The 27,963-nt window shown below is 41.3% G+C and overlaps 1 protein-coding gene, 1 long non-coding RNA gene and 1 pseudogene across 3 annotated transcripts in view; all 3 read right to left on the minus strand.

The window, feature by feature from the left end:
• Positions 1-6,716, minus strand: part of FGGY (FGGY carbohydrate kinase domain containing) — a 399,534-nt gene extending 392,818 nt beyond the window's left edge. The window contains exon 1 of one of the 2 annotated variants that reach the window (XM_037043133.1): positions 6,658-6,716. The gene's annotated coding sequence lies outside the window, so the exon portion shown is untranslated. Of the gene's footprint in view, positions 1-6,422; positions 6,533-6,657 lie in introns of those variants that run through there. The other variant, XM_037043139.1, reaches the window with a different exon arrangement.
• An 8,649-nt stretch (positions 6,717-15,365) lies between these two features.
• On the minus strand, positions 15,366-15,822 carry LOC118984935 (mitochondrial import receptor subunit TOM22 homolog; annotated as a pseudogene).
• Positions 15,823-17,363: 1,541 nt separating this feature from the next.
• LOC118985037 (uncharacterized) lies at positions 17,364-23,235 on the minus strand. Its single transcript, XR_005066040.1, has 3 exons — positions 23,223-23,235; positions 18,208-18,209; positions 17,364-17,470 (listed from the first exon to the last, which is right to left on the minus strand). It is a non-coding gene; the product is annotated as an uncharacterized LOC118985037 (long non-coding RNA).
• Between the last annotated feature and the right edge of the window lie 4,728 nt (positions 23,236-27,963).

Below are 27,963 nucleotides of genomic sequence, written 5' to 3' on the forward strand. Positions count from 1 at the left end.
AAATATCGTCTAAACACCCCAAAGAAAAGGCAGGAACTGTCAGGCCTTGCCTTGTTATCCAATCTAACTATATGCTGCCTCTAAGAAACCCACTTTAAATAGAAGGATACAAATAGGTTAAAGTGTAAAAGGAGGAAAGAGATATCACATAAAACGGCCATCAAAAGAAAACTGGAACAGCCACATTAGTATCATACTAAGTACATTTTAGAGCACAAATATTACCAGGAAAAATGACTAAGTAGGTTTTAGAGCAAATAATATTATCAGAAATTATGAAATAATAAAGGAGATGATTCACCAAGAAAACCTAACCATCATATTCAAATGCACGTAATAACAGTATATCAGAATATATCAAACAAAATCTGATAGCACTTCAAGGAGAAATGCATATAGCCACAATTATCATGAGAGGTTTCAATACCCCCTCTCAATTATTGATAGAATAACTGGCAGTCAATAAAGATGAACTTATAGGCATGTATTTATAAAAAGCACTCTAACTAATAAGAGAAAAAACACATTTTTTTAAAGTGCACTTGGAACAGTTATTGAGACAGACCATATTCTGGGCCATAAAATAGTCTCAAAAAGTTAAAAGGATTCAAGTCATACAAAGTATGTTCTGTGACCACATGAAATTAAATTATAAATCAATAACAGAAAGATATGTGGAAAGTCCTCAAATATTTGGAAACTGAATAACAAAGTTCTATATAATCCATTGACTAAAAATTACAAAAAAAAACCTAAAAAGACTTTTACTAAATAAAAAATAGCAAAAGTGGTAGGATTAAGCTGAAGCAGTACTTAGAAATGTGTGATATCAAATGCCTGTGTTAGGAAAGCAGTCTCAAACACATGGCATCATCATCTACAGTAAGAAACTAGAAAGAATGAAAGAAACCTAAGGAGGTGGAAGAAAGGATATAATAAATTTCAGAGCAGAAACCAATAAATTAAAAAACAAAAGCAACAGAGAAAATAAGTGAAACCAAAAGCTGGTTCTTTGAGAGGATCAATAAAATTGATACATGTCTGGCCAGAAGTATCAGTAAAATAAAGGAAAAAATCATGAAAAACCAACATTAGAAATGAGGGAGATGCAATCCCAACAGATTCTACAGATATTAAAGTGATCACAGGGGAATACTTTCAGCAACTTACATGATATGTACAAATACCTTAACATACACAAACTATCAAACCTCATTCAAGAAGAAACACACTCTGAACAGTCCTCTACCATTCAAACAACCGACTTTCCCCTCCCCAGGAACAAAACTATCCCAGGCTGAGATGGCTTCACTGGTAAATTCCACAAAACATACAAAGAAGAAATCAGTTAATTCTACACAAATCTTTTCCAAATATTGAAGTGGAGGAAATGCCTCCCAGCTCCTTCTCTGCGACCAGAATTACCCTGATAATCAAAACTTAAGAAGACAATACAAGGAAAACTATAAATCAATACCCATTATTCACAGAGATGCAAAAATTCTTAAAATTTTACCAAATAGAATCCAACAAAATATAAAAAGACCTAATGGGATTTACCTCAGGAATACACTATCAGTTTAATACGCAAAAAAAAAAAAATAAAATCANAATGCCTCCCAGCTCCTTCTCTGCGACCAGAATTACCCTGATAATCAAAACTTAAGAAGACAATACAAGGAAAACTATAAATCAATACCCATTATTCACAGAGATGCAAAAATTCTTAAAATTTTACCTAATAGAATCCAACAAAATATAAAAAGACCTAATGGGATTTACCTTAGGAATACACTATCAGTTTAATACGCGAAAAAAAAAAAATCAATGATGATATTGGGTTGGCCAAAAAGTTTGTTTAGTTTTTTAGTATGATGGCTCTAGTAGTGCTTAGTTGTCTCTAACTTCACTTGAAACAATTTTGTTCAATTGTATTGTGACAGTTGTCACATCAGTGCATATTTTTAAAAAACCATAAAAATTGGTGAATTTTTGTGCAGCCATTTTAATACTGAAGATGGAAGAAAATGCACATTTTTGGCATATTATGCTTTATTATTTCAAGAAAGGTAAAAACACAACTGCAATGCAAAAAAAAAAAAAGACTTGTGCAGTGTATGGAGAAGGTGCTGTGACTGATCAAACGTCAAAAGTTATTTGCAGAACTTCTTGGTACTCTGACATTTTGGCCAAATAATTCTTTGCTGTGGGACTGTCTCATGCATGGAAGATGTTTAGCAGCACCCCTGGCCTCTACCCGCTAGAAGCCAATAACAGGAGATAGCTAACATACTCAAAATATCAAAACCAATAAAGTTATTGGTGAAAATAAAAAAATGTGTCTTTTATTTTGCAGGAAAAAACTAAATGGACTTTTTGGCAAGCCCAATAACTCATCATATTAAGAATTTAAAAGATAATCTCAAAAGTTATAGAAAAAAAAACTGAAAAACGGACAAAATACAACATCCATTGTCCATTTAAAAACAAATACCAAAAAAAACAATACCTCTCAAGAAAGTAGGAACAGAATGCAACTTCCTAAATCTTCCTAAAGCCCTTCCTAAAATGGCTTCTAGAAAGAATAAACCACCTACTTCAAACATCATAGTTCATGATTTTTTAAAAATGCTTCTAACCAGTGCACTATAGCAAGGAAAGGGGATACAAGGCATCCGCACTGACAGCGAGAAGTAAAACTGTGCTTATTTACAGAGAACATGATTACCTCCACAGAAAATATGATACCGTCTATGAAAAAGCTAAAGGAACTGACAAGTAGTTTAGCAAGATGGTAGGATACATGATCAACATACATCTAGCAAAAAACAACTAAAAAGTGAAACTTTAAAAGAAAGTATCATTTACAGAAAAAAATACATAAAATACCTACAGATAATCTGACAGAGACGTTCAAGACCTATATACTAAAAGCTACCAAACGTCGCTGATATTAAGGAAGACCTAAATAAATCAAGAGATACACTGTGTCCATATCAGAAGAGTCAATATTTAACATACCGATTTCCCCTCCAAATTAATGTATATATTTAACAAAAGTCCAATCAAAATCTAAGCAGTCCTTTATTTTGAAATTGACAACATGACTGTAAAATTAATGTGGAAATATATTAGACCCACCATAAACAAAACAACTTTAAAAATAAAACAAGGTTGAAGGACTAATATTACTTGACTTTAGTACTTATTATAAAACTATACTCATCAAGACTTTGTGGTTATTGGTATTAAAGTAGACAAAAAGCTCCACAGAAGTGAGTAAAACAATCAGAAATAGGCCCACGTATATACATGGTAAATGTATTTTGATCAAAGGTGCAAAGGCAGTTTAATTGGAAAAGGATTTGCTTTTCAGCAAATGATCCTGAACAACTGATACGAAAAATGAATGAATAAATAAATAAGCAAGATGTTCTACATCTGATGCTACAGATTAACTTAACTTAAAATGAATCATGGATTTAATGTAAAACCGGAAAACAATAAAGCTTGAAAAAACAGGAGAAAATATTTGAGACTCAAGCTAGGCATGATTTCTTAGATACAACACCAAAACCATCATCCATAAAAGAATAAACTGATAAAACAGACCTCATCAAAATTAACAACTGTGCTTTTCAAAACACAGTTAAGAAAATGAAAAGACTGCAATGTGACAGAGGACTTATAATGAGAACATACAAGAAGCTTGAAATTATTAGTCATTAGGGAAATACACATTAAAACTGCATGACAGGATTCCACATTAGAATGGCTAAAATTAAACAGTGAGGACACAGAGTGTTGGAGCGACTGGGAGTTTCACACATGGCCAAGGAGAAGGCAAAATGGCACAAACACTCTGAAATACAAGTGACTGTTTCTTAAAAAGTTAAATATACACCTCACACATGAACTAGCTATTCCACTCCCAGGTACTTAACCATGAGAAATGAAAGCATATATATGTCTGTGTATACAATCATAGCAGCTTTACTTGCAGTAGCCAAAAAGCAACAAATAATCCCAATAAGTACCAACAGGTAAACGGATAAACAAAGTATAACATAGTAACAATGAAATACTACTCAGTAAAAAAAGGAATGAACCATGTATGTACATATAACATGCATGAATCTCAAGATGATTGACTAAAAGCCACCGCACAAGATACACATTATATGACCCCACAAAATCCTAAAAAATATTCATCTATGGTGAAAAAAGTAGATCGCTGGGTGCTTGGGGGGAGGGTGGTACTAGGGAGGGAGGATTTACCAAAGGGGCACAATAAATCTTTGGGGGTATTAGCAATATTGTTTATCTTGACTATGATGATAGTTTCACAGGTATATACTTACATCAAAGTTCTCAAGCTAGACAGTTTAAATGTGTAGTTTATTGTATGTCAATAAAGCTGTTCAAAAATACCCCCGTTAAGAATGCCCTCTTTCCCCCACAATATCATGACGGCCACATTCTTTCTTCATCCCCTACAATCAGTGACTAATTCCTGACCACCCTATTCTCTCAATCTCTCTCCATTTCTTAACTATCATCCTAATCATTTTTCACTGGTATTGTAACAGTCTCTCTCCAACCTTTGCCCTGCAGCCAGAATTAACTTTCTGAAACAGGAGAGATACATTTCAAATTCTCTTATCGTGACTCACCCACCCAGCCTTTTTAATGGTGATTGCCACCTCACCCTTTCCTGATGAGCCATACTAATCAATGTGCAATATAGCTTTGCACTTGCTCTTCCCAAATCAAATAAACGCAAGTCCTTGCCCCTTTGTCCATCTCCATCCCACTCACACCTAGGCTTCGTAACTCAGTTTGGTTATCTCCTCTAGGAAGTTATCCCCAAATGCCCACATTGGGCCATTTCCCTTTCTCTCACCCCCTGGGCATCTTCTGCATACCGTGCCACAGCACCAATCTCACTATCATATAATCTCTCTCATCAGACTAGATAGAAGCAGATTAGGTGAAAGCTTTCAAGCAAAAACTAAATCTTGTTGTCTTTACTTTCCCAGAGCCTACCACAGTCAGGGCTCACACGTGCCACAAGAATAGGGAACAAATGAATGAACTGAAGCATTGGTTAGATGACCTCCCCTTACACCACCTGGGTTGATTCTATATCCCACCTTATAAAAAGATGGGCAGGAGAGGGGTTATATGATCTCTATAGTACATTTGGAGAAAATAATTACATAAAATCCCATGGGAAGTGGGGTGGTTCCCCCACTCTGGCTGGGAGTTTTAGGGCAAGGTTCATGACCTCAAATTGTTTTCAAAACCAGCTGATAATTGGCTGTGATTTGAACTAAGTGAAAGGTCAAGGAAAAGTAACCAGATTCTAGGAAAAGACAAGGCCCAGAGCAAAGATTAACATTGTCTTTCAGAAGGCCCAGTCTCCTCCCAGTAAACTTCATTTCATCTAAAAAGACACAGATCACGATTTGGGTTATTCCCTCCTCCCAATACACATGTTTCGACATCCAAATTGAACCATGGAGACTCCCAACCTTTCTACCACTCAAATCAGTTTCCAGGACCTTCTCACCCTCTCTGGTCTACTTCCTGCAATCATCCTTAATAGCAGTCCTCTGGGATCCCACTAGGAGGAGGTTCTCCTCAGCTGGTCCCTGTGAGCCAGGCGGTGGACCTCAGGCCAAGAGCCAAGCAGAGGACCTCATTAACAGACTTCCAGAAGACTAGGAAGCAAATGATAAGGCTGGAAAAACCAGGTGGCAACTTCAAAAGTAAAAAATCAGGATATACACATGGTGGCTTATGGGAATGTAAGGAAAAGCAAGCAAAACAAAGCAAAACTATTATCTAAATAACAGCCACATGCTAAGAGAAGATCTGCAATTCAAATGCATAATCAAGTCCTCCCTCCTTAAGTCCCATTTTAAAAATTAACCAGACGATGATGGCTCTTCCATTTCTTGGTTAATGACTGATCTTTTAATTTAGGGACAAAATTAAAACAGAAGTGCTTTAGTGACAAATAGCCAATGATTAAGGAAGTTCGTCGTTTTGCATTGTGTCGATCCCTTAAAGGAAATTAATAAAAAATGGATGGCTTTCCCCCAGGGCTTTCCTATATAGGATAAGTGTAACCAAACAGCATTATACCATCTCAACTGTACCTCAAACATCACAAGCTGCTGAAAGCGTTTATAATTACAAGCAGCACAGGCCTTACTGTACCTAAGGTAGCCAGTTGAATTCAAAGGCTCAAAAACGCCTGGGAAAATGTCCTAAAATGCGGAAAAGGGGAAGAGAGGGGGAGTGAACAGAGTTAACTGGACGGTGAAAGCAGAGGACCTCAGATTCCAGACATCTAATACGCAGCCTTGGGGACGCAGTAAAAGCCGACCCTCCCGTAGGGTGGCCGGATGCCTCACCCAGGAAAGGACACTGGGGAATCAACAACGTCTCGGGAATCAACAACGTCTCGGGAACCAAGGCCCGGCTGGAGTAAGACTTAATCAGCCAGACCAGGAACAGGAAGAGAAGGCGGCGACCACAGAATAAGGGAGGCAGGCTTCGGCGGGTATGCTCTCCGATTGGCTAACTTGCACGCCGTGCGTCCGCAAAAGCCCCGGGTGCACACGTGGGAATGAGAGGAGGATCACTTACTTGCCCAATCTGAAATTACAATTCAGTTAGCGGACTCTGCAGGTTGGCGAGGGAAGCCGCACAGCAACTGAGGCCCCGCCCCTCACCGGACCCCGCCCACGGCCTGCCTTGGCCCTTGTAAAATACACTCGGATTGGTCCTTCGAACCCGGCCGGGGATTGGCCCGTGCCCGTTCGCCGCCGTCTTGGGCCGAGTCCCGCTGATAGGCGGTGTGGAGCACGACCTCGCTGGGGCAACTCTGGAGCCACTGTACTTTAAAAGGCACGCATGGGGCTTTGTCTGCTGCAGCCGAGAATTTCCAGCCCTGGAATCTCGTTTCACGGTACTCACCTACGCAAAAGCATTTATAACCACTTCACCATTTACTGAACACCAGGACTGTTGTGTGTGAATGTGAAAAAAGTGATAATAAAAATGTTTGTTGATTGCTTACTTTGTGCCAGGTCTTGTTCCTGATACTTTACATGAATTTACTCACCCTGCAGCCAACCTTCTGAAATGGTATCACTGTCTTTAAATCTACAAAGCATCGCTGGCTGGTGTAGCTCAGGGGATTGCGCCGGGGCTGAGAACCAAAGGGGCACCAGTTTGATTCCTATAGTCAGAGCACATGCCTGGGTTGCAGGCCAGATCCCCAGCGGGGGCCACATGAGAGGGAACCACACATTGATGTTTCTCTCCCTTTCTTCCGCCCTCCCTTCCCCTCTCTCTAAAAATAAATAAATAAGATCCTTTTTTAAAAATCTGCAAAGCAGATGGGTCTCTGCCTCTGAAAAAGTTATAATCTGTGAGTCCTGGACACACCTACCTAATTTTATCCTGACAATCCTTGCCTTTCCAATAATCTAGATACTATTTGTCACTGTTTTGCAGATGCAGAGAGAAACATGTTTGGCCTGTCCTGAGACACACAGGTAGCTTGTAACCAGAGGGAGAATTCCAACCTCCCCTCCTATCTGAGCTGTTTCCTTTTAAAAGGCTTGTTCCCAGGTTGATGAAATTCCAGATAAGGAAGACAGTTTAGCAAACCCCTAGTCAAAGCCTTTTGTTTTCCGAGAAAAGTTAACGTGTGCAGTAAAGGGAAGTGTCTTTTCAAGGACACACCAGATAGGAGAAGTAAGCCCAATTAATGACAGTGATTTAATGACCTGCCTGGGTGCCATGTGCATTACAGTCACTGTCTGCTCTCCTCAACACACCCAGAAGTCAACAGACACACTTTGTCTTAGAGGTGAGGGTACTGGCTCAGTGAGGCAGAATCCGGGTTTGGGATTCTGCTAGGGATCCTGGTTTGGGATCTTTTTTTTTTTTTTTTTTTTTGTTATACCCAATGATTGTTTGCCATTCATTTCCAACAAATATCCGAAGATCTAACTGTCTTTGGGAGGATGAGAGGTACTGGAATCTGGTTACTTAGCACCTGTGTAAGTCATAGTGTACAGTAGAAATAATAATATTAAGACCTCTTCATCTTACCTTTCCAGAATATTTTGAAGAGCAAATGAAGTAATAGACATGGAAATGCTTTGTAAAGTATTAGATTATGAATACAGGTAAAACATGGTTTCCCCATCTTCCTCACTTTACCCCAGAAATGGAATAAATTAAACATGCTGTTTGCCTCATGAACTAGGGCAGGATATCTCGTCTTGGCTAATTTGAATTAATGCCAATTTATTGACTGGTCTTTATGGATGTCTCTGTTTCCAGGCTTTTTGTGCTTCATTTCGGTGTGTTTCCTTTAATTTCCATACTATCATTAGTAGTAATAGCAACAACCGCACAGTGGCCGGAATGCCAGCAGCCACACTGGACTGAGAGAGAACCTCAAGGATGAAAGGCACACCCAGTAAAGCAATGAAGTGGAAGGGTTTGGGTTTCTCACACCTCACGACATCAAACCAACACCCAGGAGCAACTTCCACATGAAAAAAAGGGTCTGCTGTCTGCAAGGCACTTTCTTTTTCTTTGTTGTTCTTGTTTTATTTGTTTTTGTTTTTGTTTTGTTTTGTTTTTTTTCACTTTTGATTGATTTTATTTTTTCCCATTTTTTTAATTTAATTATTTTTCAAGTACAGTTTTCTGTCTATTACTCCCATCCCATCCCGCCCCCCATGCTCCCCCCTCCCTCCTATTTCCACCCTTCTCAGTTGTTGTCCATGTATCCTTTATATATGTTCCTTTAAATCCCTCCCGTATTTCCCCTGAAATTCCCTCCCCTCTCCCCTCTGGTCACTGTCAGCCTGTTCTCTATTTCAGTGTCTTTGGTTATATTTTGCTTGCTTGTTTGTTTTGTTGTTTAGCTTCCTGTTAAAGGTGAGATCATATGGTATTTGTCCTTCAACACCTGGCTTATTTCACTCAGCATAATGCTTTCCAGTTCCATCCATGATGTTGCAAAAGGTAGGAGCTCCTTCTTTCTTTCTGCAGCATAAAATTCCATTGTGTATATGTACCATAGTTTTTTGATCCAGTCATTTATTGATGGGCACCTAGGTTGCTTCCAACTCTTGGCTATTGTAAATTGTGCTGCTATGAACATTGGGGTGCATAGGTTCTTTGGGACTGGTGTTTTAGGGTTCTTAGGATACAATCCTAGCAGTGGAATTGCTGGATCAAAAGGCAAGTCCAATTTTAGTTTTCTGAGAAAATTCCATACTGTTTTCCATAATGGTTGTACCAGTCTGTAATCCCACCAACAGTGGACTAGAGTCCCCTTTTCCCCACACCCTCTCCAACATTTGTTGTTTATTGCTTTGTTTATGATAGCCATTCTCACCGGTGTAAAGTGGTATCTCATTGTGGTTTTAATTTGCATCTCTCTGATAGCAAGCGATATTGAGCATCTCTTCATGTTTCTCTGGATCCTCTGTATGTCCTCCTTGGAGAAGTGTCTGTTCAAGTCTGAAAGGCACTTTCATTTTGTGTTTCCTGTTACATGGGACCAAACCTTGTCATAATACACATGCCTTACCTCACAGAAGCTGTACAGCCACTCTATAAGGTGATGGGTGCAGAAACAGGACTAGAGAATATACACAACTGCTTCAAGTCATCCAGCTAAGTGACCAAAGTGAGATTCTGAAGCCAATTCTCATTCCCTTCAGTTAAGACCCACTGTGTATTATGAATGAACCATTCCATTTATTTATTCTAAGGGTGGCAAACTTGTTTTTGATAAAGGACCAAATAATAAAGATGTAAGACTTTGTGAGTCATACAATTTCTGTTGCACCTATTTAACTCTGCTTTTGTAATGCAAAAACACCCATAGATAAGAGAAAATAAATGGGCCTGGCGACTTTCCAATAAAACTTTATTTACAAACATATGCAATGGGTCAATGTGGCCCATAGGTCTTAGCTTGCCTACCCTTGGTTTATTCAGTTATGATACTCCATCACAGAACTGCATTGGAAATGCATTATGGAAGGCAGAGGGATTGTGACAATGCAGGCGTGCTCAGACCAATATAAAGGCCAGTGCATGACACTGCAGTCTAAGAGAAAGGTCCCTAAACTGACAGTCACGAGATCTGGGCAGTCAGTTCATATCTGCAGCTGAAATCAACTCTGTATCCTGGACTGTCCCCAGTTGCCTCACTTTCCTTATATATTAGAAACAAATAACAATGCAAATATCATCCATGCTTTTTCATTTTTTATGGCTTCAGGGAGATTCATATAAAAGTATACATGTAATCATATTTCTGAAAGCTGTAAAGTTATCTAACTGTATTTACATTGCCTCATGTAGGGACTGTATAGCCTCCACTGCACCCAGTTCTCTCTGCTGACCTCTGTCATGAAACTCACAGAATGCATGCATCGAGTGCCTAGTAATTATTAGTTTATCTGTCCTTCCCCAACCCGCCTCCCCACACTGCAGAAAGGCTTATTGTGTTGCCCTGGATTAGACGACTGCATCGTTGGAGAGTCTAGACATTCACTCAGGGTTACTGCCAGGCAGCCTGGGATCATGCAGAGTCATTTTCCACTTGGCACATCAGCAGTCACACTAGTGAAGCAGCACGTCGAATTTAAGCAAGACAGAAAGAGCTGGGTTGTGAAACCCTGGAACCAGCTGAACTGCAAGTTTGTGTAACTTTCTTCCCACTCGGAGATAGTTACGTGCAACAACAAGAGGCAGACAGGAGACCTGATACTCTCTCCGATGACCTGCAGAGGCCCTGTGAGTCTCCAGCTACGTTCTCAGAAGGAAAGCAATTTATAGATTCAATGCAATACCTATTAAAGTACCAATGGCATATTTCACAGACATAGAACAAACACTTCAAAAATTTATATGGAACCATAAAAGACCCCGAATAGCAGCTGCAATTTTGAGAAAGAAGAACAAAGTAGGAGGGATCACAATACCTCATATCAAACTGTATTACAAGGCCACTGTAATCAAAACAGCCTGGTACTGGCACAAAAACAGGCACATAGACCAAAGGAATAGAACAGAGAGCCCAGAAATAAACCCAACTCTCTACAGTCAATTAATATTCGACAAAGGGGGCAATAACATAAAATGGAGTAAAGATAGCCTTTTCAACAAATGGTGTTGGGAGAACTGGACAGCTACGTGCAAAAAAATGAAACTCGAGCACCAACTTACACCATAGACCAAAATTAATTCAAGGTGGAAGGCTCTCCCTGCTTTAGCAGCCTGCCCTCTCACCAGAGAAAAGACGTAATTTCCCTGCAATTCTTGGAGTCCTGGCACAGATATAGATATAATTGTTCATTTATTCGTGAGTTAATTTATTCATGTGTACATTTATGTGTTCATTCATTTAATAAAGACTTATTGAGTGCCTATTGTTCTAGACACTAAAGAGATGGTGTTGAAAAGAGCAGAATTGTTCCTGTTCTCATGGAATTTATAATCATGAAATAGACATTCAATAAATAAGCGCACAGATATAAAACGGATTCAATTCCAAGCAGAAAGGAAAATAGGATACTATGAGAGGGGAAATAGGATACTGCATGATTTAGATTGAGGTCTAACTGAGATTGGTGATTTTGTGGCAACAGTTGCTTTGAATACATTGTCTCAGGTCTTTGACAGCCCTGTGAGGCAGCTATTATCACAGTCATTGTACAGACAGGGAAACTGAGGCTTAGGGAGACTGGGTGACTGGCCTACCGCTGCACTGTGAGGAAGCTTGGAGCAGACTGTGCTCTCTCCAGTACTCCACGCTGCATAGCACAAACCCAGAAGGTGAGGGTTTTCCCACCTCCCACCTGTGCTCAGAATCTGACTCTTCCCACCTGAAAGTCTCTCCCTCCATCTTTCTCCTATTGGATTTGTATTCTGCCTTTAGTATCGATTTGAGGACCTATTCCCTCTGCAAAGTTCCCCCTTCTACCTGAGGCTTCCATACATCTCTTTTCTTCTGGACTCCATTACTCATATGGCACCAAACCTAGGAACCCTTGTAAAGTGAATTCTCTTCGACATGCTTGCCCTGGTGCCCCCGCTCGTAGACCTGAGAGCAGCACAAGGCCACAAGAGCTGGATAAACCTGTCTTCCTCTCCCAGTTCTACATGTTTGCAGGGTGACCTAGACAAAGTTTCTTACTCTCTCTGCACTTTAGTTTCCTTGGAGAATTATATTTCTTTCTTAGATATATCTTAAAACATTTCTGCCAGTGCTAAACAGACAGTTGGTGCTCCATATTTCTCAGGCTTGTACCCAATTCCATTCCCTATATTGAACATTTCTGGAGCGCAAGAAATGCGCCTTCCACTTTACAATCTCAGCAACTAACACAGTGCTCTGTAATAGCAGGTATGTAATTGGTAGGTATGCAGTTATGGCAGCGACAGCCCTTACCTGCCTACTGGGTCCCTCACTGTTAATCAAACTTTTCTCCTGTCTCTCTCTCTCTCTTTCTTTCTCAACTCAGGCTCCTTTAAGCCGCCCTACACTCAATCCTCTGGCAGGAACAGGTGCCACTGCACGTGCACTCTACGTCTTCCAAATCCACGCTGTCATCTCAAGAGGAAAGTAACAGAACCAGTTCACTGGACACCCAACAGATGGTCAGTAAGGGGAAAGCACTGACTAGAAGGGCCCTCTGAACTCCCCTACCCTACCCAGCACCTAGAGCCATATGTTATACACAAAATCATTTATTTGCTCAACTCTGATGCGCAAAGGGTGCCAGTAGCTCATTTCCAAAGATGGGAAAATGTTCCAACTTTATTACTTACCCACTACTTCCTACTTGCCCTTTATCTGCCTGCCTGCCTGCCTGCCTGCCTTCATCTCTGCACTCAACTGAATACTGAGTTGGCTAAGTGCTAAGTCAGAGCTAGGTGCTCTACCAAAAGCACAGAGGAGAGTGCTATGGGCACCCCAAGGCTGGCGAGAGGAAGAGGGGGGGTGGAGTTCACAGGGAAAGAAAAGACTGCATTGACACTTACTGGGCACTGCACTTGGAACCTCATGTGCAGTGTCTCCCAATCACCCACATGAAGCAGGAGGGATTATTGCTGAGGAAACAGAAGCTCACAATGATGGAGCAACATTCCCTAGGCCATCGGTCACAAGACACCACATGTCAAACTGCCGAAGAGGGTATTTCCACTGAGAAGCTAAAGTGGACAGAGATGTTCATGTTGGCCATAAAGATCTCAGGTGTTTGCAAGTCCTAATAATCTTACTGGTTTCCACCTCTAGTACCAGTGTTCTCTTCCAGGTTTAAGCTACTCACTCACTCCCCAGTTTTAAGACCTCACTCGCCATCTAACCTGGTTTGGCACCGTCTATCTCCTTCTTCCCCAACACCGCCCAATCACAACTCCACAGCCTCTTGGCCATGAGTCATTTTAATAAAAGTGCAAACTATGTGATGAGTCACGACAACAATGTGCAACCCGAAACCCCAACAAGCATTCTTCTGTAACGAGGCAACAGGTGGGAGAAGAGAGTCTGGGGCCATGAGATGACAAGGCCAAAGGAAGGGGGAGACAGATGGCCTGCTGGAAATGCTCGCCCAAACCCCTGGAGCCTGTGCTGTGTCTGGCCTTCAGTGGGAAGAACTGTGCCATGAACTCCTCTAGAAAAATGCCATCTGGAAACCACTAGAGAACATTGGTTTAGGTAGTTTTCAGACTACATCCTATGGGAAGGTGACTGCACAGCAAAGGAGAGGTTCGACAGACTTCCAGACCTTCCAAGTTGCCCTCCACCCCTGCCAAGTTGTTCTTTTCTCCAAGGCACCAGGTGAGGGCTCTAACAAGGGCTAAACTCTAGTCCCTACAAGGCTGGCCAAACTGTACCTCTGAGACTGCTCCTGCCCCACCGGACAGGGCAGCTATTCCCAATTTGCACAAAGAATAGAGTAGCATAGTGGTAGGCCTTATCCTTTCCCTAAACATATGCACACACAGAGTCAAGTGAACACACCCATAGACTCATACATACTAGCTCAAGTACATACACATAATGATACAGACACATATGTAGACATATACACACCATATACAACACAGACACATACATACACACAAAAACTCATATCACATACCACACATAAACAGACACAGAGACACACGAACTAAACCACAATATAGTTCACAGAAATATACATGCAGCACATAGTCACACAGAGACATAGACACACATTCAAGCTACATGAATACATGTGCACTCAAACATACTCACACACACATATGCATGTAGCATCACACATATAAAGGGACAAACACACACACAGAGTAGACAGACACACAGGCATACAGATCACAGATACATACACATACAAACATACTTCCACACAGACACACAGACAAATATACACACACATAGACACACATAATACATCTTTTTTTCAGTTGGAATCATTTTAAATATTTTTTTTTTAAATATTTTATTTATTTATTTATCTTTAGAGGGGAAGGAGAGAGGGAGAGAAACATCAATGTATGGTTGCCTTTTGTGCGTCCCCTGCTGGGAGTTGGCCTGTAGGGAACCGGCCTGCAACCCAGGCATGTGCCCTGACTGGGAATCGAACCACGATCCTCTGGTTCGCAGGCCCGCGCTCAATCCACTGAGCTACACCAGCCAGGGCCCATTTTAAATATTTAAATACAAAAATGAGCAGCAGCTTTTTTTTCTCTTAGACACACACAGGTCTAACAGCCAAAATGTGCAGAGCAAGGAAGAGATTAGTGATTTTGTGGCAACAGTTGCTTTAAATACAATCACCAATGCCCTCCACAGAGCCCGTGCTGTGGTTTAAGCTGCTGCCAGCCCTCCCCTTTTTCCAACACACATAGAAGGGCACAGCGGCTGCTTTTACACTACAGCCGTAATGCATTCTGTATTTCACATTGCGTGCATGTCAAAACAAAGCAGTGGTCAATGGTCAGGGACACATTTTTCCCAGTGGCATCAGTTCCTATCCACAATGAGACACTGAGGAGATATTCTGGTCGGGGGTAGTCTAGGGAAAGATGCAGGACGGTGAGAGCTGGAGTAACCGTCTGCATTGCCGCACTCTGGTATCAAAGTGAGGACAGGAGTAGTAAGTCAGGACAGCTTGGAAAGCACAGCTGACAGTAGGGAGTCTCTCCATATGACAACATGGGGAAACTTCTCCCAACCAGGTTTAGATAGGCCAATGTGCCAATGTTTTTTTTTTAATTAGCGGTTCAAACACTATTGATTTTCAAGCTTTTCCACCAAGACAGGTCCAATATAGCAGGAACAATCTAGATCTTTCCAGAAAGTGAAGGTAGAACCCCTGGCATTCCTCCTGACAGCCCCGTGTTAGGCCCTAGAAGTACCGGTCACCGCTGCAGTTGCTGCTGCTGCCGCTCCACCTGCAACTTCTCCGTCTCCCAGACAACGGGAAGAAGCAGAGTCCTGAAGGAAGCTGCCCCAATCCACAAGGCTGCCCTCGAAAATCTGTACGTTTTTTCTGAGCCACAAAGAGGGAGAGATCAAAAGTGGCTCCAGCTGCAGACCCAATCTTCTCCAGAATCATCTCTGTTGGACCCCAGAGTCTTTCCTACAGGGTCTTGTCTGGCTCCTCATTGTCTTCCTATTCCAGCCCCTCCTCAGTCTTCTCAGCATCGCCTTTCAGAAGCACTTCCTCTGGGGACAGGGAGCCCAGGACCGGAGGCAGCAATGGTGGTGGCCATGGCTGTAGGGGGACCTATACATACATCCTTAACCAGAACAGCTCTACCTTGTCAATTTTACATTACAAATTCTATTAAAATAGTTTCACTTAACAAATGGTCCACTATTGAAAGAAATCAATTTTTTGAAGGTTCATTTTTCATTTCTTAATTCCTGAATCGACTTCATACTCAAGTAGGATCAATCCATTTGGTGCAAAGATGGCCAGCAATTGCTCTAGCCTTATGATGTCCCGATGATATCCTGGTGAGAGGATGGCGAGGGTATCTCCATGCTCTTATTTCTTACACAAATGCAAATTAAAACCACAATGAGATACCACTCCACACAGGTCAGAACAACCATTGTACAACCATCATAAACAAAGCAACAAACAACAAGTGTTGAAGAGGATGTGGTAAAAAGGGAACCCTAGTGCACTGTTGGTGGAATTGCAGACTGGTACAACCACTATGGAAAACAGTATGGAATTTTCTCAGAAAACGAAAAATGGATCTGCCTTTTGACCCAGCAATTCCACTGCTGGGATTATATCCTAAGAATCCTGAAACACCAATCCAAAAGAACCTATACATCCCAATGTTCATAGCAGCACAGTTTACAATAGCCAAGTGCTGGAAGCAACCTAGGTCCCCATCAGTAAATGAATGGATCAAAAAACAATGTTACATTTATACAATGGAATTCTATGCAGCAGAAAGAAAGAAGGAGCTCCTACCCTTTGCAACAGCAAGGATGGAACTGGAAAGCATTATGCTGAGTGAAACAAGCCAGGCAGTGAAAGATAAATACCACATGATCTCACCTTTAACAGGAACCTAAACAACAAAACAAACAAGCAAGCAAAATATAACCAAAGACACTGAAATAGAGAACAAGCTGACAGTGTCCAGAGGGGGGAGGGGAGGGAATTACAGGGGAATTTCAGGGGGAAAGGGGAAGGGTTTACAGGAGCAAGCATAAAGGACACATGGACAAAAACTAGGGCGGGTAGAAATGAGAGGAAAGTGGGGTGGACTGGGTGGGTGGGCTGGGATGGGAGTAAAAGACAGAAAACTGTACTTGAACAACAATTAAAATAAAATTTAAAAAAAGAGAAATGCAGCATCTCCCAACTCTCTGGATGGCTAAATTGATAATATTGTGTAGAAAAACAGGTTAACATTTGACCCAAAAAGTGCTTCCAAAAGGATGAGCCATTTTGAATGTGAAGTCTTCATAACGCCGTAACCAACGTAGTGTATCCCAAGGAGACAGTCTGCTGTGGCAGAATAGTGTGGAGCCAGAGACCCAGTTCCAATACTGAGTCTACAACTTCACAGTGGACAAAGAAGTAAATCTCAACTTTCCCACATGGGAAATGGAAATAACTACACAAATAGGTTTTGCAAGGGCCAAACAAAATTAAAAAATATATATAAACTAAATCACCTGCTGAAGGACTTGGAAAGTAGGGATGACTGATGCTGGCTGCTTTGCCTCCTCCCCTCTCCCCCTGCCCCAAGCTCCTCCCTCTTCTCTACCAGCTCAGGACCTGAGCTGGTTTCTACTGAGCCACGAAGTTCCACAGGGGCTCTTTCTGCAGATGACCCTGGCTTCGTTCTTTCCCCAGACTTATCTACCAGTGGTTGAACAGACCACAGAAACCTGTATTGTGCTTGCATTTCCTTTTTTATACATACACAAGAGCAATTTGTGATTTAAAAAAATATATACTCATTTAGCTATGGAAGTCTAAAAGAGATTTTGATTAAAAATATATCTAAATCATGTCTAATCCTGTCTACACATTTTTCTTAGTATTCATAAACATTTCAAAAACTTGAAGTGATGAGGAAGTGTTGTGTCTTAGCTTAACTGGCAATGCATTTCTAAGAGGTATGTAAATGAATAGTTCAGCTGGTGGAATCCTCACTTCCATGAAATATGGTAGTGAAACCTGATGCCTCCCCCAGCACTTTCTTCCCATTTCTCCATCCTTTTTTGAAACTGCAAATAAGGTGTCATTTCTGAGGGCTTTCTGTGTGTAAGAACAGTGCTCAAGTCTTCATAAACATCCCCTCAACTGATTGTACAATAACCTTATAGGAGATAACATTATCACACCTTTGTAGTATAGAAGAGACTGAGAGATCTTACTTACCCAAGGTCACACAGTTCACTTTGCTTCCTTTCTGAAACTAGAGGAGAATTACAAAACAAAGTTCTCCTCGCCCAGATGAACTTCCTAGAATCCATCAGTGAATAACAGTGTGGCAAGACCTATGAGTAAGGAAAGGACTGCAACACTGTCTCATGCAGACTTCAGGGGAAGATGGCAGCTGGCCGCAGCACGAAAATAAGCTTTGGAATCAGAGAGAACCAAGTATGAATCTCAACTCTACCACTTACTGGTTGTATGATTTTGAGCAAACTATTTAAGTTCTCAGATCCTTAGTTTCTTCCTCTGTAAAATGGAGCAACTATTACCTACCTCCAAGAGTTGTGTGAAGGTGAAATAAGTTTTCTCAATTATTCATTTATTCAGCAAATACCTACAGAGTGCTAAGCCCCCTGTGTAATGTAAAATGAATACTATACAAACGCCCCTAGCAGAGTGCCAGGTACCTAGCAGACACTCTGGAGAAATTTGTTGTTTTGTTTTTATTTTTGTGGACTTATCTCCCCTTTCTATCAGCACCTCAGTTTCCTTTTAGGGCGTCCACTCCACCCCCAATCTATGGTTCTGCCACCAGATGCCCTGCCCTTCCCTGGTCTGGGGGTAAGCAGGTGGACCAAGCTAGGTCATGGACACACATCCTCTGGGATTTTAACTGATAGAGTGACAAAGAGACTGAAAATGGTAGGCCTTGCATTCCACCTTTCCCAGAACTCTTCTGCCTGGGATCGAATCTTCTACTGGGATCGATCGAATCTTGGCTCCTGTTCATTTCCAAGCCTTGTTCTCCAGCCACACTAACATTTTTGTTTGTTCGGAGGCCGAGTTATAATTCTAAATATTTCTTTTGGAACTGAAATCAAGTTATCCAGAAACAGTGTTTGTCACATGCAACCAAAGAAATCAGATGCCTGGAAAGGAAAAAATAAAAAAGTTAACTCCTCTTTTTCAAGTACACATTGTTGAGTTAGGAGAACAGAACAGGTACAGAAAAGCATAACTAGTGGTACGTGGAAGAAGTACTGATCACTTACATTAGCAGCAAGGGAGGTGCGGGCTCTGGGATCGCCATGCTGTATACAGAGTCTGGCACCAACAATGTCCCTCCTTTATTACAATCTTTTATTACAAAATCATAAGTATGTAATTCTGTAATGTAATAATATCACACTCAAGCATACCATATTTTACGTGAAATGTTCACATTAAAACTATAAATTATTACACCTATATTATTACCCTACCAACCACACTCAAGCAGGCCTTGCCTCTGTGGGACCCTGTAGATCATCTCATCTAAAGCTCACAGGAACCTGTGGAGTAGAGGTCATCTTCGACCCTGTGCGTTAGATGATGGCATTAAAGCTCAGAGAAGTTAAATAACTTGCTTATAGGACCAGCTCCATGATTGGCAGGGCCTAGTGCGAACTAAAGGCACAGGGACCCACGTTGAGAAACTGTTAAGAATTGCCAGAGGGTCACAGCGGAGGATTAAAGCATGTGCGCAGTCCTTCTGAGCACGGTTCCCCAACCCCTGCCACCACCGCAGAGGTCACAAGCTCGTAAAGGTGGCCCAGCCTGCCGGAGTTGGTGAGAGTTAAACCCAGATCTCTTTGATCCCGAAGTCCGGGGTCTCCATTCATGAGTAACCCTACCATGTGAGTGCTCCAGATCAGAATGAAACTGATACCCGTTTAAGATCGTTCAGATTGTCGAGGCATGGCCCTCATCCCCAACCCCACAGAACAGCTGGGGGCTCACATGGAAGGCTGATAATGTTGAGAACCTCAGAGACCCACAAGGAAAAGTAGTTAATCCAGGACAGCAGAGACAGCCTCGCTCTCCCCTGCTTTCTTCATGGTCTTCAGGTCAGGTCTCGCCCTTCGAAAGAGTCCTGGACAAGTGAAGCAAAACCAGAGGAGGCTGAGCAGGACACTGGAGGAACTGCACAGGTGTTTATGAAATCACGAGTGGTTAGCCGGCAGACCAGAGGAACCACAGTTGTCGTCAAATCTCTCCTGGAATGAGATACCTGTTCCATGAGAACCGAGATCTTGCCGTTCACCACAGTGCCCCAGTGTGTGGCACAGTGCCTAGGACATAGTTAATGCTCAAGAAATAGTAAATGAAGCAATTAATTAAACAGTTTGCTTAACGTCAGGTGGAAGAAGGATTGGACATGTTTTTTTCCCCAGGGATGAAAATTTGTTTCTGTGGGGTAGACAGACGTTGACTCCTGGATAGAAAACAGTTCTACAGCCCCAAGGGGGAACAAGTCCCCTTCACAAGAAGAACTCAAGTATGGAGATGGTGACAAGGATACTGCTCAAATGAGCTCCCCAGAATACCTAAAACAGCAAAGGGTTTTCTCTTCCACCTTGGCTGGTGTGGCTCAGTGGACTGAGCACCGGCCTTCAGACAGAAGGGTCGCAGGTTCAACTCCCTGTCAGGGCACATGCCTGAATTGTGGGCAGATCCTGAGGTGGGTGTTAGAGAGGAAACCAATCAATGTATCTCTCACCACCTGAATTTCTGTTGGGAAGCAGCTCACAAGGAAGTTCAATAAGAAATAGTGCTGTTCATTAGACACCCTTGTAAAACCTTAATGTTTGTGACCCTGTGAATTTGCACATTTTATCCAACCCAGAAATGTTGGGTAAGTCTATCTTCAATGCTCCATTCCTCCAATTTTAATGGCCCCAATTAAGGTAAATTAATTGAAGTAAGTTCACCAAAGCTCATCTCTATGTGTAGCCAGACCAATGCTCAGCCATTTTACTCGAGAAGAATTTCCTAACCTAGTGGGCCAATTATTTGAAACACATTCTCTCATTCAACTCCGATTAAATCTAAAGTTGTGGATTTTTTTCAGGGTTCTTTATTTTTCAGTTTGGGGCTTAGACACTCTAAATATGATCTCCAACCCCACTGGGCAATCTTAGATGTCAGATTCACTGTGCTAAAAGACATCTGTGGGAGAGAACTCTGAATAAATCTGTCTAAATAGTAATGATTAATTTACATTACTTCATAGCAGTGTTAACCTTCCGGGGCTAAAGTCCAGACAGGTTGAGGAAGGGAAAATGAGGACATAAGGGGGGAAACAATCCCATTAAAAGCTTCAATCAAAAGAAAAGGCCAAAAGGGGGTCAGAGGCTCTAGCACATTCAAAGAGGGCAGAGACTAAATCTCTCCAACTTTGAAGAGGAGAGATGGAAGAGTTGCCATTGTTTCCTGTTTCTTCCACCAAAAGAGTTGATTAATTTACACGTATTACTTCCTGCTTCATTTAACAAGAGTTTTTTAAATGAATAATAAATTCACTCATTTAAGACCAAGGAAAAAAGTCTACCAGTAATTGTTATTTCCTCTAACCTATATTTTACACTTTTATTTAGATCAGAGATTTTAAACCTGGAGATCCAAATATTACATTTAAATATATATGTAAATTTTAAGCCCTGGCTGGTGTAGCTCAGTGGACTGAGCACAGGCCTGTGAACCAGAGGATCGCAGTTTGATTCCCAGTCAGGGCACATGCCTGGGTTGCAGGCTGGTTCTCTGCAGGTCAGTTCCCAGCAGGGGACGCACGAAAGGCAACCATACATTGGTGTTTCTCTCCCTCTCTCCTTACTCTTTAAAAGATAAATAAAATCTTAAAAAATAAAAATGAAAGATATTCAAAAAATAAAAATAAAATATCTTTAAATATATATGTAATTTTATATATATTGTAATACATAATATACATATAACATAATATATATTATAGAGGTTCATCATTATAATTTTATTAGAATTTTAAAGTATTTATATATCTCACTTTTTTTTGCCTGGTGAAGCGATTCATAACTGTTCAAGACTATTAAAGAGGATCTTTGACTGTACTCTGGAAAACATATTAAGCAATTTTAGATCAACTTCCACATTTTTAAGGTTTCTTCTTTGCGAAACACTATTCTAAATATTTTACTAAATGCTTCTTCATTAAACTCTCCTGGGAGATAGGTAACATTGCCCACTCCCTACCTTTTCCTTTCTTGTAGAAAATAGTTTAAACAATAGTAATTGCTACCATTTACCGACTACTTCTGCTGTGCTGAACATTTTTACATCTCATTTAACCTTGTAACAGTCCTATGAGCTAAGTGTCATTTTTCTGCCCATTTCATCAAAGATGAACTCAATGAACGAGAAAGGTGAGTAACTTGTCTAAGGATATTTGGTTAGGTATATGAAACACGAGTTTGAGCTCAGGTCTAATTCCCAATTCAGTTCTTTTGCCCCTGCACCGTACTATTTTTGTTCTTGCCTGTCCCTAGTACTTGCATGTATGTTTAGCCTTGAGTAGTAGAACATGTGACATAACAGGAGCTCCAATCGTGTTCACTACCTAACTGACTTCACTTCGATGAAGTGAATAAATAAATATTATTATTTATAATAATCTGAGTTCAGTGATGCGGACTTCCCTTCCATCGACTTTCAGAAGACAGAATATACTTCAGCAAACAGGAGTAACATAAAAATATCTTACTTTTCCCCACTGGACATTGTTCCCAGGCCACCCAAAGTCGGGTCTACAACTGTTTGTTTGTGTGTTTCCTGTGAAACCCTCTCATGAGAGAGCAATCTTCTTTTTTATTGGGAGTCAGGGGAGCTCTGTTACCAGGAAGGGGATGGGTCTTCTGGGTGCAGACCAAGGAAGATACCTAGGGGCTGATGGAGTCAGCAAAGAAGATACCCCCTTTACGGTATTTCTGACCTATCAGGCTCCACAGAAAACCCCCTTCTCCAAGAACCCCCACCGACTGGACATTGGACCTCTCCTACACCCAGCCGTCACCACATCAGAAGCAAAGCACTGGCCGTGAGAAAAAGGAAGTATGCAGTAACAATCGCTCGCTCAATCACTCACGCAAGTTTTCATCTCCTTGTCCGTAACGTCCCAGACACCACCGAGGTGAAGTAGGTCTAGTCGCTGCCCCTGAGTGTCAGGGAAACCACGTGTGAAGAAGTCATTACAGTAGGTGTCTGTTAAGGGCTGAAATAGTGACATTTTTCAAATAACACACGAGGGTACAAGAGGTAGCAGCGGCTCTGGTGGGCGTATTCAGGAAAACTTCACAGAGGACGTGACATTTAAGTGCAGCTCTGAAAGAGGAGTGGGAATTTTTTGAGAGAAAAAAAATGGTTTAGTGGTAAAGGCATTCCAGAAGGTTAGGGCATAGACGTGCATACAGTTATGTTGTGTTTGGGGGAAAGCAAGACTTCCGGTGTGACAGGGATGAAGGGGCGCTCAGGGACGGGTTTGAGTTTGGCGCCAGACAGTGAAAGGCCGATGTGTAGGCTCTGAGGTCTGGATTTTATTTTATCTGCAGTAGAGCTTTTTTTCAATCAGTTGAATATTGTTATTACATTTCCACCCCCCCCCCCATTATGTTACAAATGTGAGCGGGAAATAAAAGTTAGAAAGGACTGATTACAGTGAGGAAAATTAAACTCCTGTGTAAGTAAAACAGTTCCCAAAGATGGAAACTGTTAAGCATAGCTCCACTAATCATTTTAGCTTTAATTAAAGATGTGTGGGACAAAGCACCATGTATAATATGAAGAAAACATTCTTTAAAAAACATCTCCAGAAGAATGTCAAGAAGGAGATAAGACAAGAAGGTATATATATTGTTCATGAAATAGCTCATAATTTAATAATGAGTTAACTCTCATCATTATTGGTAGTAAAATAAAACATTGTGGAACTTGCCAGCAAACAGAACCAGAAGACTGGCACTTACCCACCTGCTCCTCCTCTCTCCTCCTCCCTCTATCTCCATCTAAATTAACCACTTTCCCGGATCTCCTAACTCTTGGGATACTGACTCCCTTCTTTTAACACGCAGTCTGCACACATACACATACACATGGACACATACATTTGTATTTATGACATTACAAAGAGTCAGCTACTTTGGTACATAAAGCTGTAGTTTATTCCTGTCACTGGTGAGCATATGCTATGGTGTGAACAGACTGCCGTGTAATATCCTGCCATGTAATATCTACTATCAATGGGGATTTAGCTTTTCCTAGATTACCTACTTATTCTACGAACAACTCCCTGAGTTTTATTCCATCACCAGTTTCAAATCTCCCAGCTCCGAACTGAGTATTATTGTCTTCACTTGATGGATGAGGACCCTGAAAGTTGGAGAGAATAAGGACCTTTTCTGCTGTCACAGGGCCACGCTGTGGCTGAGCCAGGATTTAATCCGATTCTTGAAGAATCCAAAAGCTGCCATAGACCTTCCTTTCTTCTTTGTAGGCCCGTTTTTCTCTAAGTCCAGTAGGTTAAAAGGCCCGGGAGACTCCTCCAGATCACTTTTGGTTTCTCGGAGTCCCTTTTATGAGTCACTGCTAAAGTGAAGGGGGGATTTCCTGAGCTGCCCCGTCAGTGGATGTGAAAACAACCTGTTCACTCCAGCAACTCCATGGGTAGCTGTCAGCTGCGCTCAAACCTTCCAGCCCAACCAGTTGGGCGGGGCTCCCTAGAACACTGCAGTCGGCTGGAGTAGATTTCCTCCTTTTCCACCATTTGGGCCCTCAAATAAGTAATAATAATAATAATAATAATAATAATCTTTCATGTGAACAGAGCTGTACCTTTCAAAAGCTCTCTCTGAGTTGGGAAGGTATGTATTATCAGCCTCATTTTGCAGATCAGGAAACCGGGTATCAGAGAGATTGTAATTCAGCTAGAAAGTGGTGGCTTGAGAAAAGTCCAAGGCATATCCTGTTTTTCCGCACCAATATCTGCTACTTAATTATATGAAATATATCACTATGATAGAGGTTTTAACAGGGTCTGAAAACTGATATTCAGAACATATCCCAACATAATCTTCACTGTGTAGAGTCCCATGATTTCCAAAGGAAAATTACTCAATGGACTCTTTAACCCATGTGATATCTGAACACCACAAGTGCTGCTAAATGACAACCACAAGGAGGCAGGTGACAATGTGATGTGGTTTGAAGGTGCCAGAATAAAACCCTCTCTGAACATCTCTTTCCCACTGTCTGTCTCAGAGACCAACGCTCCAGTACGTCTCCATTTGTGTTTTGGTTTACAGCTGTAAAAAGGCCTTTATGAAACACTGAAATCTACTGTAGGTCCTCATAAGAAAAATGACCAACAACCTAGACAAAGCATTGTCTGTGTGTTCTTCCCGTATCACGCTGGAATGTTGTCTAATAGGCCTACTCTAGGATTATTTAATTCTCCATTGTTTGAAATGTTATTTACTATTGTTCAAGGCCCAGAGTCTGTAAAGAATCATCATAATTGATAGATTTTTTTCAAGCACAGATACAAATGGTTTTTGTTTGGAGGAAAAGTAATCCCAAAGATTACGGTTTCATTGCCCTGTAGGACATTCCCCAGTTTTCTAATTTAGCCTAGCAGTCTTATTCCAATAATCTTCAGTGCATGTAAGTATCTGATATCTCTCCTGGTTTCCTTAACTTTATTTTTATTGTGTACGCAACTACAGATGTCCTCATTTCTACCCCTCTGCCTCCCGCCACCCCAGCCCCTTCCCCCTTCCTTCTGGCTATCACCTCACTGTTGTCCGTGTCTGTGGGGTACACACATGTATTATTTGGCTAATCTCATGCTTTTTAAATCATATTTACTAACCTGCTTGTTCCTTCATCAGTGAGTTAGGTTAATCTTGCATGTATGCTCACTTTATAATTGTTTGTAATCTCTTAAAAATTATACTCTGATATTCCTAATTTTTAATGGTGAATGTAAGAGTTTTCCAGTTATTATTGCTGCATAATAAGTTACCCTAAATTAGTGATATGAAACAGCAACGGTTTAATTTACTCACGATGTTGTGGGTTGAATTTGGGGAAGGGATTCCTAGGAAGTTTTTGCTAGGAGAGTTCTCTCGTATGACTACAGTCAGATGTCTGCTGAGGCCGTAGGTGTCTAAAGGCTGGATTGGGCTGGATGGCCAACAGGGCTCATTCGCATGGCTGCGACTGATGCTGGCTGGACAGTCAGCTGTGCCTATCAATAGGAACCTCTGGATCTAGTCTCTAAAGCATTGTCGTCTCAGGGAGTCAGCCTTCTTACATGGTGGCTGACTTTCCCCAGGGAAAGCAACCCAAGAAAACCAGGTAGAACTTCGCGGTTTTTACTGACTTCCTTTGGGAAGTCCATAACATCACTTCTGTTGCAGTTTATCAGTTAAAACAGGGTCAAGGGGAGGAGACATAGACCTCCACCTCTTTTGGGGAACAGTGTCAAAGAACTTTCGGACTTTTTGGCTGTTTTTGTTGTTGTTGTTGTTTTCTTTTGTTTTTAAAGATTTAATTTATTTACCTTCAGAGAGAGGGGAAGGGAAGGAAGAGAGAAAGAAAAGGAGAGAAATATCAATATGTGAGAGTCTAGCTTGTCCCCAACTAGGGACCTGGCCCGCAACCCAGGCATGTGCCTAGACTGGGAAGGGAGCCAATGACCTCTCAGTTTGCAGACTGGCCTTCATTCCCCTTAGCCACACTAGCCAGGACTGGACTACGTTTTTAAATCACACGAGGAACCACTTTGAACCTCACAGTGGGAAGGAAAACTCACATTTGTGTTATTGCATTAGCAAAAAAGATGGCTGGGGACAGAGGGCAAGATGAGGTAGAAGGAATAGAGGTAGAGAAGCCAAAAAAGAGGTTTTGTATTTCCTGAAGTTAAAAAGTGATTGGCCTCTTCATTCATTCAGCAGCATGAGGAGAAAGGAGAAGAGAGAAAGGAGAAAGGAGAAAGGAGAAAGGAGAAAGGAGAAAGGAGAAAGGAGAAAGGAGAAGGAAGAAGGAAGAAGGAAGAAGGAAGAAGGAAGAAGGCACATATTAGAGAGGATTCAAATTCAATTGGAAAGAGCTGGTAGTTGATTGGCTGAGGTTTGCCCCATTAGCTCTGCAATGAAGTATTTGGCCCCATTTTTATTTTTAATGTTTGACACCTGACAGCTCTTAAGCCTCACTCCTTCTGTATTTCTTCTTCCTGACATCTGGATGAGCCGATGAGAAAACCCCATACTCCTTTGGCACCAGTGGGAAGGTCAAACCATTCACAACACCTCACCTCAGCCTCACCACCTCTCCCGAGCTCCACAAATACACCAAACAAGTTTCTTGTCCTTGTTGTCAGAAGACTTCTTTGGATGTGCTTGAAAGCCACCCTGATTTCTCCAGAAAGCCTCATCATGTAGGTAATAAACCTTTCATCATAGCCCTCTTCGTGTGTGTGTAGTGTCATTATTTTTGACACGAGAACCATAATTTGGTTGAGGGTCCATCCTGCATCTTCAGCGTGAGTATCATAAGTTCCTAGTCACACATAGGTGGTAATTTTTAGTTTCTGAATACAAAACCAGTAATGGTTCGCATTTATCTTTTCCTACATGTTAGGCATTCTTTTGGCCCTTTTCCCATTTTATCTCATTTCACCCTCACAAGAGTCCTATGAGGTAAGTACTATTATTGCCCCCATTTTACAGATGAGAAAAGTGAGATCAGAATAAGAGTAGAGCAACAGGTGGAGGAGGGGAGGAACAGACCAAGATCACCCCTCGGAATTGAAGTTTGTTTGAGAACCTGGTAGCACCACTGACTAAGAGAAGGTGATTTGGAGAAGGTCAGTCTCTCTAAGTAGAAAAGCTCAGTTTCACACAAGTTTAGGTTTAAATGAAAGAGGGCATACAAATGAACGCATCTTTTGATATTTAGAAATAAGAAATTTCTTCAATAAAAGTATATTGGGCACCATTTCAGTGCCAAACTCTAGGTATGTGGTAAACAGAGACCTGGTAATGAGACTTACAAAGCCAACATAGTGAATATTGGAGCTATGCATTTTTTAAATTTATTTTTAATTATAGTGGACATACAATACTATGTTGCAGGTCTTCAACATGGTGACTTA

This window comes from Sturnira hondurensis, unplaced genomic scaffold, assembly GCF_014824575.4.
Source record: "Sturnira hondurensis isolate 20B ecotype Veracruz unplaced genomic scaffold, ASM1482457v3 Scaffold0004068, whole genome shotgun sequence".
NCBI lineage: Eukaryota > Metazoa > Chordata > Mammalia > Chiroptera > Phyllostomidae > Sturnira > Sturnira hondurensis.